Here is a 16,729-nt window from a genome sequence, read left to right on the forward strand (position 1 = left end):
TCACAACAGAAAGGTTAAAACTAATTCAGTGAGACAAGGTCGTAATTTTTGCCGCACACGATTAAGCAGTCTGTTGTGTGGAGAGAAGAGCAAACACTGTTGGTCCTTATTGCAGATCTGCTCGGGTATCCGTCTCAAAGCAAGTCCTGTTCGCAGCCCACCTAACACTGCTCCTGTATTTCCAACGATTCAATATCCATGCGTTTTATTGCAGTGGGTGTTAGATTGCGGAACAAGAGCACAGGGGAGGTGTGGCAAGTGACCACAAAGAAAAAGTGAGGAACGAATGAAAGGCTGTTTCTAAAAAAAAAAAAAAAAGAGAGCTGTCCTCAGCTTCAACTCAGACCGATAACAACTTTGAATCTCTAAAAACTGTCTGTTGTGGATGTCACGTTGAGAGGAAAATATACAATTCCTCTGCTTTAACATTTTTTATATTTTGCTCTGTTTGTTAACAAGGATTTGTCCGAGACGTAAAATCTATAAAGGAAGCCCAACACACATCTTAAGATTTACTGTCAGTCCTGGTTTAATCACTCACGAAACACAATTTAAGTTGAGTGTTGGGTGGACACACTGTTGTGAAGAAACATTGTTTTTCTCTTATTAATGGACTTGCATTATAAAGTCATTAGTGCTATGACCGTCCAGGAAACGTGCTGTGTGATTTCACGCTGGATATAAACCCCCATGTAGATCAGAGCCAAATGAACTAATGCATTTTCGCTTAATTACACTTATTTGCAATAACGAGACTTTTCTATTCAGTGGAACTCACATAAACTTTGCTCACTAAGCCCTTTATAAGAAATCTCTGCTGCTCAACCTTTAAATATTGAATAATAAACTCCAACATATCATATAATTTTAATGACTAACAGAAACATTCATATTCAGTATTTTAGATTGAAGCCGGTAAATATTGATTATATAATATAATGATATTGAAGCTCTGCAAAGATAGTTCTTTTTTTTATAATATGCTATTGTTTTTTTAGTCATCATTATGCTGATTCAATGCATTTCTATGCAGAAGCTGTTAACTTTATTGCCAAATGAATGTGCTTGATAAGTAATGTACCTTCACTTCACTGTGAAATGCAGTTTGCGTTGTTCTTTTATCTTAGGCACTTTTTATCATCCAATATCTTAATGATCACAATAACTGTAAACTTAACTTCAATGTACATGAACCTGTGTCCCTCTCCTTTTTTCTTACCTGTCTTCTCTTTTCCTCTCTTTGTGCCTGGTTCCTTTTGAGGTTTCTGCCTCTTAACATCACGTTTGTCTTGCCGGTGTCACAACGTGCTTTGTCATGGTTGGAACTGTCGATGTGTATCAAGAGTGTATTAAGAGTAGGGTGCTGCTCTCCACGAAATGTTATCTGAGTCAACTTCCTTTATGATTTGAAACTATATAAGTAAAACTGAAGTGGCTTGAATCAAAATGAAGATCTCTAATTTGTTTCTTGTTTTCTTTTTTTGTTATGTGCACTGTGTTATTATTACATCCAGATCAAATCTACAAAATTGATTATTTTGCAGTAAAGTCCAGAAATGCTTTGGCCAACAGCTCTGTTAAAGGAGATGTTATCAAACTGGGGAGATATTGGGAGAGTTTGCAGCCCAGCATTCCTCTTTACTTTGCAGACTCTGTCAGCCGCTGCCAGTGACCATGAGACGATGATTCCCCTGGTTTCTGTGCTCGTTTTCAAACTGTGTTTACTGCTGCCCACCAGGGCTTGAAATTAGCACCTTCACCCCCACCTTCAAATATGGTTAAAAATTCATCAGAGCGAGTCGTGTCGTCTGGTTACCAATCGACTTGGCTCCTGACAACTTAGAGGCTGATACTCCTGTTTCAAACAGAGTAAACGAAATAAAGTTAACTGTGCACAAAATGTGTGAGCTGACAAATAGTTGAATATGGTGATAAATCCTCAGCTCTGATAACTGGATACATTTTATTTTGACAATTTAATAATCTGCAAATAATTGTTTAATTCAATTTTAAATAATGAAAATCATCAGAACATACAGAGAGTTTAACAAATATATCTGACATCTGTCCCACAGTGATATAAAATGAAGACTAAAAGCAAATATCCACGTTTTTATTAGATGGTTTAAGAGATTATGTCCTGGAATAACTTCCAAAATCATTAGATTGATCATCAAAATATTGTGTAGTATTTTTTCAACTATGGATTTACTAATTCAACTATTTATCATTTAAGCTCTATAACTTGTAAATATATCTAATGACACAGAAAAGGATCCCAACAATAACAAGTTATTACAATATTACATTTTCTTACAATATATTTAATTCATTTTGTAAACAGAAATCGTATCGTCCCACATGGTGCATTTGAAACATTTCGAAAATTTAGATTTTGTCAGAAGTTGGTTCTCTGTTTGAACGATGCTTATTATTGCTGCTGCTTCAGAAGAATAGGATTTGTATTGCTGCGTTTCACCTGCAAAAGAAGAAAAGGCATGTGACCACTGGAAACATTGCAGGAGCATCACAGGGCCAATGCATGTTGAACCTCAGTCCACCAACAGTCTTTTTGTTTATCTCTAGATGATAAAGTTTTGGAGCTGATCATTGGCCAGAAAACCCCATTTAACGAGATGCCTCCGTAAATGTCGATACAATCCAAAGCATCTATTGATCAGAAATGATTCCCCATAGGCTGCTGTATGATAAGTAGCTTATATGGATCGTAAAATAAGCAATGTACAGCTCATTTAGATTAATCAATCTTTTGTAAACATGTTAAATAAATGCCATCGATATGGCATCATTATGAAATGGTATTTTAATGAAATAAATCAGTTAGCTTTGCTTGAGCGGGTACAATGCACACAGGTTTATATTGTCCGTCCTTTTCTCATCAGTTGTTGTCATTGAAGTCGTGAAGCGCTCGGTGGCTGATCTCGTTTAAATGCACCACAGCGTTTGATCTGTGAACTTTGTTTAATGTATTTTTATGTTATTGGATGTTAGAGTCAAAGCTGTCATCGTGACAACATTATTCCCCATTCTAATTACTCCCAGTAATTGCCATAACCAGTTGGGGTTAAAAGTGTAAATGTAAATGTGATGTGTTTGGAGGTATGTTGAACACGTGGGGGGAATTTGGCCTGTAAGTCAGAGCTGAAGCTTCTAATCCATCTTCGTGCTCACAGATGTGAATCTGAGGCATTTGTCTTTGTTAGATCTGTCCCAGACTGGCAACGTGTGACGAGTGTTTCCGTCCCCTTGTCCACGTTGCACAGGTAGCAGGTATAGATTCCTGTCAAAGGGTTGGAAAGAATATCATGAGTTATTGTTTCACCTTTTGAGATTCTTTTTCTCTCCATCCGTGAACGATCTGCATGTTGAACACGACTGCTCTCAAAGTTTGGAATTTACATGCCTGGAACTGCTCATGTCCTGGATGAGAGGGGAAAAATAAAAGTCCAATTACAACTCCTGGAGAAACCCATTTATGTATGACTTGAAGTCCTTGCTCTAACTATACACACAATGAATATTTTTTTTATGGAGGTCAAATTTAAAACATTCATAGACTTAAGCGCAGACATTAAAAACATCCTCATTGAGTATCACATGTGTTTATTTTGAATAATACAAGCAGCAGAACAAGTGTCTTTCATCATATTTCATCTTTTAGCAGATACGCTCAGGGTGAAACTGAGTGGCTTTGAGTCTAATGCCTCCTGTCAATTTATCCACTGCTCTTCATTTGCTTTTTTAATCAGCTAATCAGTTTTATGACGGGTGAAAAAAATCTAAACAGTGAGGGCAAGTTTATCTGAACCATATCGGTGAATATTACCTTCAAAATATTTCAGAAGAATCAATTTATATTCAAATCAGGACTTACTTACCTTACTGCAACAAACACACAGCAGGTTTACACTTCCTTAGAGTTATGCTTCTCAGCTAATGATCCTTTTAATGGGGACTTTTATCACTTTTTCCATAATTTCCCTTCTACTGAAGGGATTTGGGATTTTAGCGAATATATGAAAACAGTGGGACCCTGTGAGCTGCTGGAGGTAAATAAACCTGCGGAATATCAGACACAAGCAGACTGTTGCAGTACATGAATATAGGATAAAACTAATGGGAGAAAATCTTAGCCATGTGTTGAATATACTGTTTTTGCGCATTCGGTAGTTGGTTCAGTATTTGTAAATGGTTTTAGGATGAACAGCAATAGTTTGTCATTACCATTGCGATAAGAGTCACAATTTTACTCTGAGTGGTAACATATGCGTTTCGTTTTCTCAGAAAAAATAGATAATGTGATTTATGTCTCTGTACCAAGCAAACATGTTCCCCTGCGTCTGCCTATAGGATTTGTATGCGAGAGTATCTCTGTGGGAGCGCAGTGCTTCATTTATAATAGTATGTTGTGACACTTTATACCTTTATCAAAATACAACAACCCTGCAGCTTCTGCGAATCGCATATTGCACTTGGCCATATTGCAATTTCGATAATAGCCTACTTCGATTAATTGTACGGCCCTGCTGAATGTTTTACACTTCGCCCAGTGCAATAAGAAACGGCTGGATTGAACAAGACAGATTAGCCACAGGAAAATATGAGAGAAAGTGCCTCTAGTCAAAGCAGGGCATTGAAAAATGTATAAATGTGAGACCGGCGATCTGTCTTGAGTGCCGCTGCAGTGAAGGAGTCAAAGGTTAACATGGAATTCAGGTTTGTGTTTATTTACTGAAAAGGGTCAATGCACATTAATTAAAGTGATGACTTAAGTCCAATTTGTAAATGTGCCCGGTTTAGATTTAGTTGCTGGATAGTTTTCATGTGCAATCTCTGACAGGTTAAAAATAATGCACAAACAAATAACATACAGATGCATGTATACAAATATATGTTCATACACACACACAGCATAAACAATTAGAAAATACATTTTCTTATCTGTTTCCCATTTAAAAGTACAAGGTGACTTTTTTAAATAGTTTGTGTAGTTCAAAGAAAATTGGAAAATCAAAACTCAATTCAATTTCTCGTATTTTTTTAATATTTTTTGTTTTCAATTTTTTTTCCAAGATGAACAGAATGAATTTCTCGTCTCTCCTCTGACTTTTCTCCCTACGTAACACCAGCCACACTCTGAGTGAATAACCTGTATCCCACTACATCTTGATACCTGGGCCACTCAGCAAACCTTTCCACAATCTAGTCTGGCCTGAAAAACAGGAAGGAAAATGAAGAGGGGATCAACCAGTCAGACTGCACTAACATTCGCTGCATAACCTCGACTACTTGAAGGGAAAAGACACACTTTTGTCAAACCCGTCTGCCGCTCGGTTAGAGAGTGATTTGCGTTGGGCCTCTGATCACAGAGTCGATGGGTTTGGGGGACACAGGGGATGCTGGAGAACAGGTGGATCTAATCGTCTAAATGATATCCAGCGCCGTTCTGGCACACATGACATTGAACTGTTTGGATTGTTATTCTTACGTTCTCATTTACGTGACATAACTGCCGAAAGGAGCGGTGGTTGTCGTTAACTCGAGGTGTTATACTTTTCTCGCAGCCCGGCTCTGCTCGCCTATGGACAAGATCAGATCAGGACTCAAAATATTAAAAGGCGTTCTGTCTCATTTGTCCCGGAAAAGTGTCAGCGATAATGAACAGTAACGGGGAATTGATCCAACTCTATTGTTCCGACACTTTCAAACGTCTGGCAATTTTTATGTTTGCACAGATTGAGGATCTTTAAAACACAGTTTACTCACTTTTGTTGCAGGACTGTTAATCACTGTCACTCAAAACTGCACAGATGTCCCTGGAAACATACATTTATGGCTCTTTTATTTCATTTTTAGTGACGACCTGTAAGTGAAGACTGAAAATGACAATGATTCATTACAGTCCCTCCCCCTGAAAGAAAATCTAAATTAACTTCCCACGAAGAAGCCAACTTTACATTATCTATTATATTTTATTACACATAGCCTGTGACAGTGGGACAGCGTGCACGGTGTTAAAGAAACCAAATCGGCTAAATGGAATTTAGGCCTCATTAATTGGATTATTTACGACTATGCTTTTCCCGCTGGGCCGTTTCGAGAACTCTCTAATGACAAAAAGCAGTGAAGCAATGACACAACAACATGGAGTCAATCCAATACGAGAGGCGCGGCACGAAACCAGGACAGGTCGCTGGACAGTCTCTCACAGAGCCGGCATACAGAGACAAGCAACCAGTCTGGCTCTTGTTTAAATTTATTGTCGCTAATTAATCCATAACTGTGACAGTTTAGACCACTGTCCCTGTTTGGCTGCCTGTCGGCGGCGCGCATTGATGGATGGTGTGAGCGGCAAGGCCCTCAAGCATACATTCTCTTTGTTCAAACACTCACAAACAATCTTACCCGCTCACCACGGCTCTGTACTGCAGACTAAAAGAGTCAGGGTGGGGCTGAGGGCTTTAAATATGGTGTCAGGAAATACCTGCTGCAACTGATTGGACTGATTGGCCATGTTTGGGCCAAACCATTTTCCCTTGTGTCAAAGGGGGACACTGGACATTGACATTGGACATTAATGAGTGACAATTTTAAATGTACCAGTGAAAATCACTAATCTGCTAAATGAAAGTAACATTAACATGCATGCTGTATTTTTTGATGAGTGTATTCATGGTTGGTTGGCAAAATGCTCAGTATTATAATCCCCCTGTTGATTGGGCCTGTCTAGTGGGAGGGGCCATGGGGTATATAAGGGGTGAGCTGCTGTCCTTCTGACAGTCTGCTGCATGCTGTTGCCGGAGGAGGTTGTCGGTGTTGTGCAGGGTGCTCAGCTCTCCACGGAATATCTACTGAGATGTTTGGGTTTTGGCCTCCTATGTATGTTGTGCACTTATTTTGACACTTTGGGAGAATAAATGTTGTTATAAACCAATTTGCAACTGTGTGCCTTGCCATCTTTGGGTTTGAAAGTCCAGTCTTTTTAAGGTTACATTACCTTCACCCGAGGCGGGGTGTGACCATTGGTGGCAGTGGTGGGATGGCAGGCCGCAGAGGTTTTAACAAGCCTGGCAGAGGCAGAGCGAGAAGTGGGTTACGATCCCAAGTGTCAGTGCTAGCAACTACAGAGGAGGCTGAAGAGGTGGCCAAACCGAGGGCCATGGCTATGGAGCTGGAAGGGGCGGCGGCCATGGCTGAGGATCGTGAAGGAGTTGGATGGAACACCGAGGAGTCTGATGAAGATGTTCAAGGATATGAGAACTTGGGGGCTAGGCCTAAGCGGGACAAAGAGGGGTCTAGTAAGGCTAGGTGGTCTGCTGAGCCACCGAGGCCTACAACAATGCCAGGTGAACCTACACTGGTTGACATGTTCAAAGACTTTTTGATTGGCCAGCAACGTAGGGAGGGTGTATTGGTCCGTGAAATTCAGCAGTTAAAAACTGCCATTACAGTGCCCAACATAACCGCCTCACCTGTTAGCCAAAATGCTTACCCTCCTCTTAACCTACCTTCTGATGGTAGTCTTCGTGTGCAGATGCCTACAGACACACAGACACACACACACACAGCCACTCCCAGATCTCAAGCTTCAACACCAAATCCCCCTCCGTCTCCGTCCAGAGATTCTTCCAACACACCGCTGCGTCCAGGTCCAAAGATGCTTCCTTTCCAAGAGGGAGAGGACATTGAGAACTTTCTTGTGCGCTTTGAGCGGATCGCTCGCACCTGGGGCTGGCCTCCGTCTGAATGGGCTTGTCGGCTCATTCCCCTCTTGACGGGTAGAGCCCTGGATGCCTACTCCGCGATGGAGGAAGACGACTCCAACGTCTACGCTAGCCTTAAAGAAGCACTCCTTGCAAAATTCGACATCTCTCCTGAGACATACAGACTTCAGTTCCGGTCGACCTACATACCTCCTGGTGAATCTCCCAAGGAGACTTATAGCAGACTCAAAGGACTTTACAGAAGATGGATCAAGCCAGAGCAGCGGTCCAAAGAGGACATCGCCGAGCTTCTCATTCTTGAGCAAATGCTTCGCATGCTTCCCGACGAAATGAAGACCTGGGTCAAGGAACATGAGCCAGAAGATGGACTTACTGCGGCTAAGCTTGCAGGCCAGTACTTGAATGCTCGCAAAGGTCTCAGAATGCCAAGGCAACAGAATACCCGAGTAGCAGCCCAAGGGGCAGCTGACGTGTCTCACAAAGGAGGTGAGCACAGAGCCATTGGTCCCGTGAGTGTTCCAGGCACCTTTGGGGAGAAGAAAGGATTCTGGAGACCGGGTCCAGTGAAGGACCTCATCTGCTACCACTGTCAACAGCCAGGGCATTGGGCCTCAGTCTGTCCTCTGAAAGGGCCCAAACTGTCCAGCTTCTGTTATGTGCCACATCCATCTCTCCCAGCTTCAGTTGTGGCACCGTTCCTAGCACCAGATCCTGAACCTGAGCTTGAACCTGACACTGAGCCTATTATGATCCCAGCTCGTGTTAACGGTCGTCAAGTGCAAGCACTACTTGACACAGGTAGCTCTATGACACTGCTTAACCATTCCTTTGTCTTGCTTGGCAATCTTGACTATCGGCATGCCACTGCCATACAGTGTGTCCATGGTGATCAAAGAAGATATCCAGTGACTGATGTGACTGTCGTCATTGAAGACCAGGCTTTCTTGCTTCGTGTGGGGGTTCTTGAAAACATGCCCCATGACATGATTTTGGGCAGGGACTTACCCATTCTCCCTGACCTTGTGCATCAGGCACTCCAGAAGCGGGTGAAGTCCAATTCAACCCCAGCCATTCAAGAGGCTTATCCAGTACTTACCCGTTCCCAGACAGCCAAGACAGGGCTGGAGCCTCTTCCTGACTTGGACCCTTCTTTATGCCAGGCTGGACAAAAGGGACCCCGGAAAAGCAAACGCCAGCGCCGCCTGGAGAAGATCCAAGGTACTCCACTGTTAGGCAATCTATCTAACTTGAAACCTGATGAAGAGTGGCAGGTACCTGAAGACATCAGAGAGCTACAAAGAGCCGATGCCTCACTGGTACCCCTACTGGCGAAGATGAAAGATGCTAACATCACCTTGCAGCCAGACCAGAGTGAGAAGTACCTCCTGGAGGATGGAGTCCTGTATACAGCAGGTCAGCCAGAGAATCGCTTGGTTGTTCCAACTTGTATTCGGCCTCTTGTACTCCATCTGGCTCATTCCATACCCTGGGCTGGTCATCTTGGGCAAGAAAAGACTCTGGCTCGAGTCAAAGCTCGCTTCTTTTGGCCTTTAATGGTCAAAGATGTCATTGAGTACTGTCAAACTTGTCCACAGTGCCAGAAGACTTCTCCGAGACGACCTGAGAGAGCTCCACTACTACCTCTTCCTCTCATTGATGTTCCTTTCCGGAGGATTGCAATGGATATCGTCGGACCACTGGAAAAGAGCAGTGCAGGCCATGAATATATCCTTGTCCTCTGTGACTACGCAACCAGGTTTCCAGAGGCCTTCCCACTGAGGAGTATCAAGACACCTAAAATCATTAGTTCACTTGTCCAGTTCTTCTCACGAGTTGGAATTCCAGATGAGATAATTACGGACCAAGGCACAAACTTCACTTCCAAGCTTATGAAGCAGCTTCACAAACAACTTGGCATTACTGGCATTCGCACAACCCCCTATCATCCACAAACTGATGGTTTGGTGGAAAGATTTAACCAAACACTGAAGTCCATGCTACGCAAATTCGTAGGCGACACCGGTCGAGACTGGGATAAATGGCTTCCCTTTGTGCTCTTTGCTTATCGAGAGGTACCTCAAGCCTCTACCGGATTTTCGCCCTTCGAACTAATGTATGGGTTCCCTATTCAAGGTCCTTTGGATCTCTTGAAGAAATCCTGGGAGTCCAAACCACCCGCGCCACAGGGTGTGCTTTCTTATGTGCTGCAGATGCGAGACAGACTAGAACAATACCGAGCTGAGGCGAAACTGAATCTTGGAAAGGCCCAGCTGAAGCAGAAGACCTGGTATGACCAAAAAGCACGACACAGGGTGCTACGGCCAGGTCAAAAGGTCATCCTCTTGCTTCCAACCTCCAGCCATAAGTTGCTAGCCCAATGGCAAGGTCCTTACTCCGTTGCCAGACAAGTTGGACCTGTCACTTATGAGATCTCTCATCCGGACAAAGGAAAGGCATCCCAGGTATACCACATCAACCTTCTAAAGGAATGGAAGGAGAGGAAAGGATCTGTGGAAGGAACTGACGTCCAGGACAGTCCAGAACTTGTGGAAAAGGGGATGCTGGCACGGGAAGTGGGAATGGAGGATGCCGAAGAGGATACAGATCTAGCCATGCTTACTACATCACAGCAACCTGACGTGAGTCACTTGCCTGCACAACCAGCCCTTGAACTCTTGCAGGTGTGTGAGGAGTTCCCAGACCTTTTCAGTGGAAAGCCCGGGAAAACTCCATTAATCGAGCATGTCATTCGGTTAAAGAACCCTACCCCTATCCGTCAACGCCCATACAGGGTGCCTGAGCGAATGACGGAACCCCTCAACAATGAGATACAAACCATGCTGGATCTAGGAGTGATCGAACCCTCAGACAGTGAGTGGTGTAATCCCATTGTTCTTGTTCCAAAGAAAGACAACACTATACGACTCTGTAATGACCTACGAAAAGTGAATGCGGTTTCTAAATTCGATGCTTATCCTATGCCACGAATTGATGAACTCCTTGAGAAACTTGGCAAAGCTGTGTTCATTACCACCCTTGACCTGTGTAAAGGATATTGGCAAGTGCCTTTGGAGAAGGAGTACACTGCCTTCCGTGGCCCAGAGGGTCTCTATCATTACACAGTCATGCCGTTCGGACTCCATGGAGCCCCTGCCACTTTTCAGCGGCTTATGGATCGAGTTCTGCAGGGATGTGCCCAGTTTTCTGCGGCGTATCTTGATGACGTGGTGGTCTTTAGTACTTCCTGGGAAGACCATCTTATTCACCTGCATCAGATCCTGTTCCGGATCCATTCCGCTGGCCTCACACTTAACACCCAGAAATGTGAGTGGGCCAAAACGGAGGTTTGCTATCTGGGCTACCATCTCGGCAATGGCCAAATACGTCCTCAGGTGGACAAGGTGAAGGCAATCCGAGACAGTCCTAGACCACGGACAAAGAAGCAAGTCCGGTCATTCTTGGGGCTTTCTGGGTGGTACAGGAGATTTGTGCCACATTTCGCTACCATCACGGCTCCTCTTATAGATCTGACTACCAAAGCAGCCCCTAATCCAGTGAAATGGTCAGAAAGATGTGAAACTGCCTTCTCCAATGTCAAAGCCATCATGTGCTCTTCCCCGGTCTTGCAAAGTCCTGACTTTAACCAAAGATTCCTTGTTCAAGTCGATGCTTCTGGTGTGGGCCTTGGAGCCGTCCTAGCACAAGGAAAGGAGGGTGAGGAATGCCCTATTCTCTATTTGAGCCGTAAACTGCATCCCAGAGAAACTAGGTACTCTGCCATTGAAAAGGAATGTCTTGCAATCAAGTGGGCATTGGACAGCCTTCGGTATTATCTTCTTGGAAGGACCTTTGATTTGGAAACGGACCACCGGGCATTGAGCTGGATCAACTCCATGAGGGATAAGAACTCCCGTGTCACCAGATGGTACTTGGCATTACAGCCATATTGCTTCAATATTACTCACAGAGCTGGAAAAACGAACTTGCTTGCCGATTACCTGTCCCGCCTGCCTGAACTTGCAGTTCCTGGAGAGGAGGGAGGTGATGTGACAGTTTAGACCACTGTCCCTGTTTGGCTGCCTGTCGGCGGCGCGCATTGATGGATGGTGTGAGCGGCAAGGCCCTCAAGCATACATTCTCTTTGTTCAAACACTCACAAACAATCTTACCCGCTCACCACGGCTCTGTACTGCAGACTAAAAGAGTCAGGGTGGGGCTGAGGGCTTTAAATATGGTGTCAGGAAATACCTGCTGCAACTGATTGGACTGATTGGCCATGTTTGGGCCAAACCATTTTCCCTTGTGTCAAAGGGGGACACTGGACATTGACATTGGACATTAATGAGTGACAATTTTAAATGTACCAGTGAAAATCACTAATCTGCTAAATGAAAGTAACATTAACATGCATGCTGTATTTTTTGATGAGTGTATTCATGGTTGGTTGGCAAAATGCTCAGTATTATAATCCCCCTGTTGATTGGGCCTGTCTAGTGGGAGGGGCCATGGGGTATATAAGGGGTGAGCTGCTGTCCTTCTGACAGTCTGCTGCATGCTGTTGCCGGAGGAGGTTGTCGGTGTTGTGCAGGGTGCTCAGCTCTCCACGGAATATCTACTGAGATGTTTGGGTTTTGGCCTCCTATGTATGTTGTGCACTTATTTTGACACTTTGGGAGAATAAATGTTGTTATAAACCAATTTGCAACTGTGTGCCTTGCCATCTTTGGGTTTGAAAGTCCAGTCTTTTTAAGGTTACATTACCTTCACCCGAGGCGGGGTGTGACAATAACAGTCACGTCTTTAGACTGTAGGAGGAAACCAAAGTATTATATACTACTTTAAGGAACTCTGCAAGAACTCCCACCAAGGTTTACCCTGTGCTCATGGTTTATTTACCCAAACTGTACTTTCCTGTCTATGTTTTTTGGGGCAAAAAAACAAAAGAAAACAACAACTCCTCTGACACATGGTCTAAAGAGCATTTAGGGCGTGTCCATGTCTATATATACAGTCCATGGTCCAAGTCCACCTTCCGTCCTTTGGCAGAAAACTAGGCTGCAGCGCCGGGTGCATGGTTCACAAAGATTTTAGCTGATCTCCCTTTCCCTTTAGAAGCCAGATGTGCTTACAAATGGTGTATTACTGTTTAACGCCTCACACTTTTCAACATGTCACATGTTTATACAACATGCAAAGTGTATGCACATTGTGCACCATCTATAAATGAATTTTACTGTCTCTATAATGCACCCTCAAAATAATGGGCTTATGCATGAAGGACTTAGGAACTCTGAGGTCCTTCTCTTACAAAAGAGTGGATAGTGAGTAATTTGAATGGTTTTCTGACATATTTAGAGCACATATTTTTTAATGTTTATTCACTAAACTATTTGAGCCATGTTACTGGACTCATTCTGTCCTAGCAGCACCTGTGTTTCTGTTTTTTTTTTTTTAAATAGAAGTAGTACTCTAAGTCAACCTTGGAAAACGTTATTTTATGGAACCTCAATTATGATAGAAGAAATTGGTTTAAAATTATATTTTCTATGTATGAGTTCTTCGTCACAGAGTGTCCAAATATTTTAGATGTCTCGCACCATCTGTCCATTTGTACACCCCCATGCTGCTCAGGGTCAGGGAGGGGAGGCTGAAGCCGATCGCAGCATGTACTGCAGGGTGAGGGGTGGGGTACGCTGCAGGAGAGGTTGCCTGTTTATGGCAGGGCTAATACATACAGGCAGACATGCACATTTCACACTCGCGTTCACACCTACAGGCAATTTAGAGTTCTCTCACCTGACCCGCATGTCTTTGGACTGTGGGAGGACCTCAGAGCACGCAGAGGGAACACACGCAGAGACGGAAAAACATCCAGCGTCACACCAAAACAGGAAAAACAACAATTCTCACCGTGAGACTCCACAACAAATGTTGGACATTCTTGTGAGGAATTCACTTTTCCTTCTTTGATTTCACACATTCACCAAATAGTAATCCTGTTGGACACGAACCCTTAGCTAATTTTCTTCACTGCACAACACGAACAAAACACTGGGATTTCTTTTCACGCCCGTTATTTTACTAAAAGCGAATGATTTCTTAACAGCCACCTACAAGGAGCTATTTCCGTAGAATTCCGATTTCCCCGCATGCCAAGGATGCAAAGCGAAGAACAAAGCTTAATTTCAGTCCCAATGCATACTAACACACCTTCCCCTGGTCTGATGCATCTCATTATCTATTCAGCAAGGGCGTTGTTGTTGAGCAGAATGCAGACAAGGTTCAGGTCCAAATTATCTAGTTTTTTTTCTCCACACTTCAACCTTCAAAAACAAGTTCCTGCTGTTGTGACGGAGCACCTTCTTTAGTCCAACCATTGAAATGTGCAAAATGTGATTTCAGTGTGTAGGATTTAGGTGAAAAGGATATTTTTGCAGAAATTGAATATAAAATAATCCTGTATCCTGAATTTTTTTTTCACATCCGATTTCAATACTTCCCAACGAAAGTACCTAAAGGAAATAATACAAAGCATAACCAGTGGTGGCGCTGTCCCTCCTCACAGACTATGAAGGTCATGTTTGGTTTGTTAGAATCAGAACATCTTTTTGACGCATAGTCTACATCAAGATGGCCGCCAATACAGCTACCTAAAAGTGAAGCCGAAATGTCTCAATCACCCCCTGGTGGCTTGCTGCAGTATAGGTCATAAACTCTACCTCCTGCATGTTCACAGGACACTTACCAAACATAATTCAATTTTGATGATAGTTTCTGTCATTATAGGTATAGTTCTTATCACACTGAGGTATGTTTAAGTGATACTGAGTCACAAATGGTTTCCATCACATGTAACATCTACTGTGCAGACTCTGGCTCCAAATAATGTCTTGGGCGTAAGATGGCGGCGTCTATATCCAGGATATTTTGCCTATATTTCTTGATAGTGGGAGGAAGAGGAGGCATTATCTATCTTTATATACAGTGTATGGTCCAAAGTGGCTCTTAGAATGTCTGTAGGGAACTCAGACACACAACCATTAAAAAGATATAAAATGACTATCAAATGATTGAAAAAGACACTAAAGAGACACAGAACGACCACAAAAAGACCCGACGTGAACACAAGGGAATGTAAAATGACCACAAAGTTTTGCAAAGTGACCACAAAGAGACGTAGAGGGATTAGTGTTGTAGTTTGGAATCTATTGCAGCTCAGGTGTCTTGCTAATGTGTAGAAGGCTGGAGGCTGAATGGAGACAATTGTTTATTTTGCATTAATTTATTAAAATGGATAAACAGTGTTACTATTAATAATTTGCAGTTTATTATTGCAATTGACGGTGGCTTTAAATGGGAAATAAAATGTATCCAGCTTCTTTGAACCCCAGTCCCCCCCTAAAGTTTTAAACCCCTTAATACGTGCAACGGTAATTTTACTTGATTATATTTGTTAGTCCTGTGACTTACCGGGAACCTGTCCGAGGTGTTTCTGGGCCCTCAGCCCAGTGCATGCTGGGATATGCTGTAACCCCCATTTGACGCATGGGTCCGGAATGACAATGTGCTAATATGAATTTAATTACAAAACAGCTGCTTCACATCGCACACAGGTAGTGATTCTCCTTCAGTTTGACTCAGTGCAGATGTTCCATTCATGTTCGTAACCCTCGTCAGCCGCAGAGTGAGAGAAAATCATGGCACTTCCTTACATTTCTGTGTGATTAGAGTCAATACAACTGGCATAATGAAGTATTGTTTTTCACTGAAGAGGTACAATAATACACCAAAGTGTTACGTATTCAGAGTATTCTAAAACTGTGCGTAATGTACAACAGGCGTCATTTAGCAATTGGAGCTATTTAAAGTCGTGAAGCCTCCGCCTGATTGCATTTTCCTCTGCACCACAGCCACGTCTAGTGTCAAAAGCTGCATTTCAGTGTTAATAATAGGAAAAAAACGCCCAATTATCACTTATATAAATAACGATTGACTTCCTGTGCTTTTAAACGTGAACATGAGCAACAGAAAATGTAAGCCTTGCCCTGGAGAGCAGTGAAAACAAATTATATTTATGTTTATTGTAAGTATACGGTTATTACCAAATCCATGGGGTGTTGTTGGACGTGAGTCGCTAGTGGTTTTAAGTGGCGTACAATGACAACGAGTGAATAATTCCATTTTTCACATGTCTTCTGAAATGATGTCACTATCGGGGCAATCAGTGACAGCATCCAGAGACTTTATGATTGCCGGACAGATTAGAGGACTGTAGTATGCACCAGAGCCTCATTCAGGAAATAACAAGTGCCGCCGCAATCAGAAACGCGTCCTCCAGGAGAGAAAGAAAGTACGAATGAGAGAGGAAAAACTGTGATTGCAGTGTTGTGAGATTAAAGGATACCACACTGAGGACAAAGCTGTAGTGAATTCCCAGCCGGGACAAAAGCACCAACAAAGTGTGACAGAAGAAATCTTTTAAAGGGGGGGACATCGTTGCTCAAGATCTTGCAGTGACACATTTAAAACAGAGCACAGCAGCAGGACATCATTTCATTCACACAATGATTTACTCCCTGGGTGTAATCTGAAATGTTCCTGTACAGCAACATCTCCGAAGCATTTTTCATACTATCTTTTATATATAATGCAAAGCTCAGAGAAATCTCAAAGGTCCGGAAAGTTTGTATTCATGTAAATGTCAACATTTAATTTTAAAAGGGATCTGGGGAGGGGGGGGGCGCACAGTGAACCAAACCAAAACCCTTAACCAGTGAAAATATGACGAGAAACCACCCATTACAATCCTCAAACAAATTTGAAATTGTAAAAATTACGAACCAAGTATATTCTGTGCGTTTTACATAAAGTAAAGTAGCAAATCCCAACCACTGTCTCAGGCACATAATACACACATTAAGACACCCTAGTCCTCTAACACACCTAAACAATTTATAATTATTTATCAGAAAGCTAATTGCATG

This window comes from Pleuronectes platessa, chromosome 16 (genome assembly GCF_947347685.1).
Source record: "Pleuronectes platessa chromosome 16, fPlePla1.1, whole genome shotgun sequence".
Lineage (NCBI taxonomy): Eukaryota > Metazoa > Chordata > Actinopteri > Pleuronectiformes > Pleuronectidae > Pleuronectes > Pleuronectes platessa.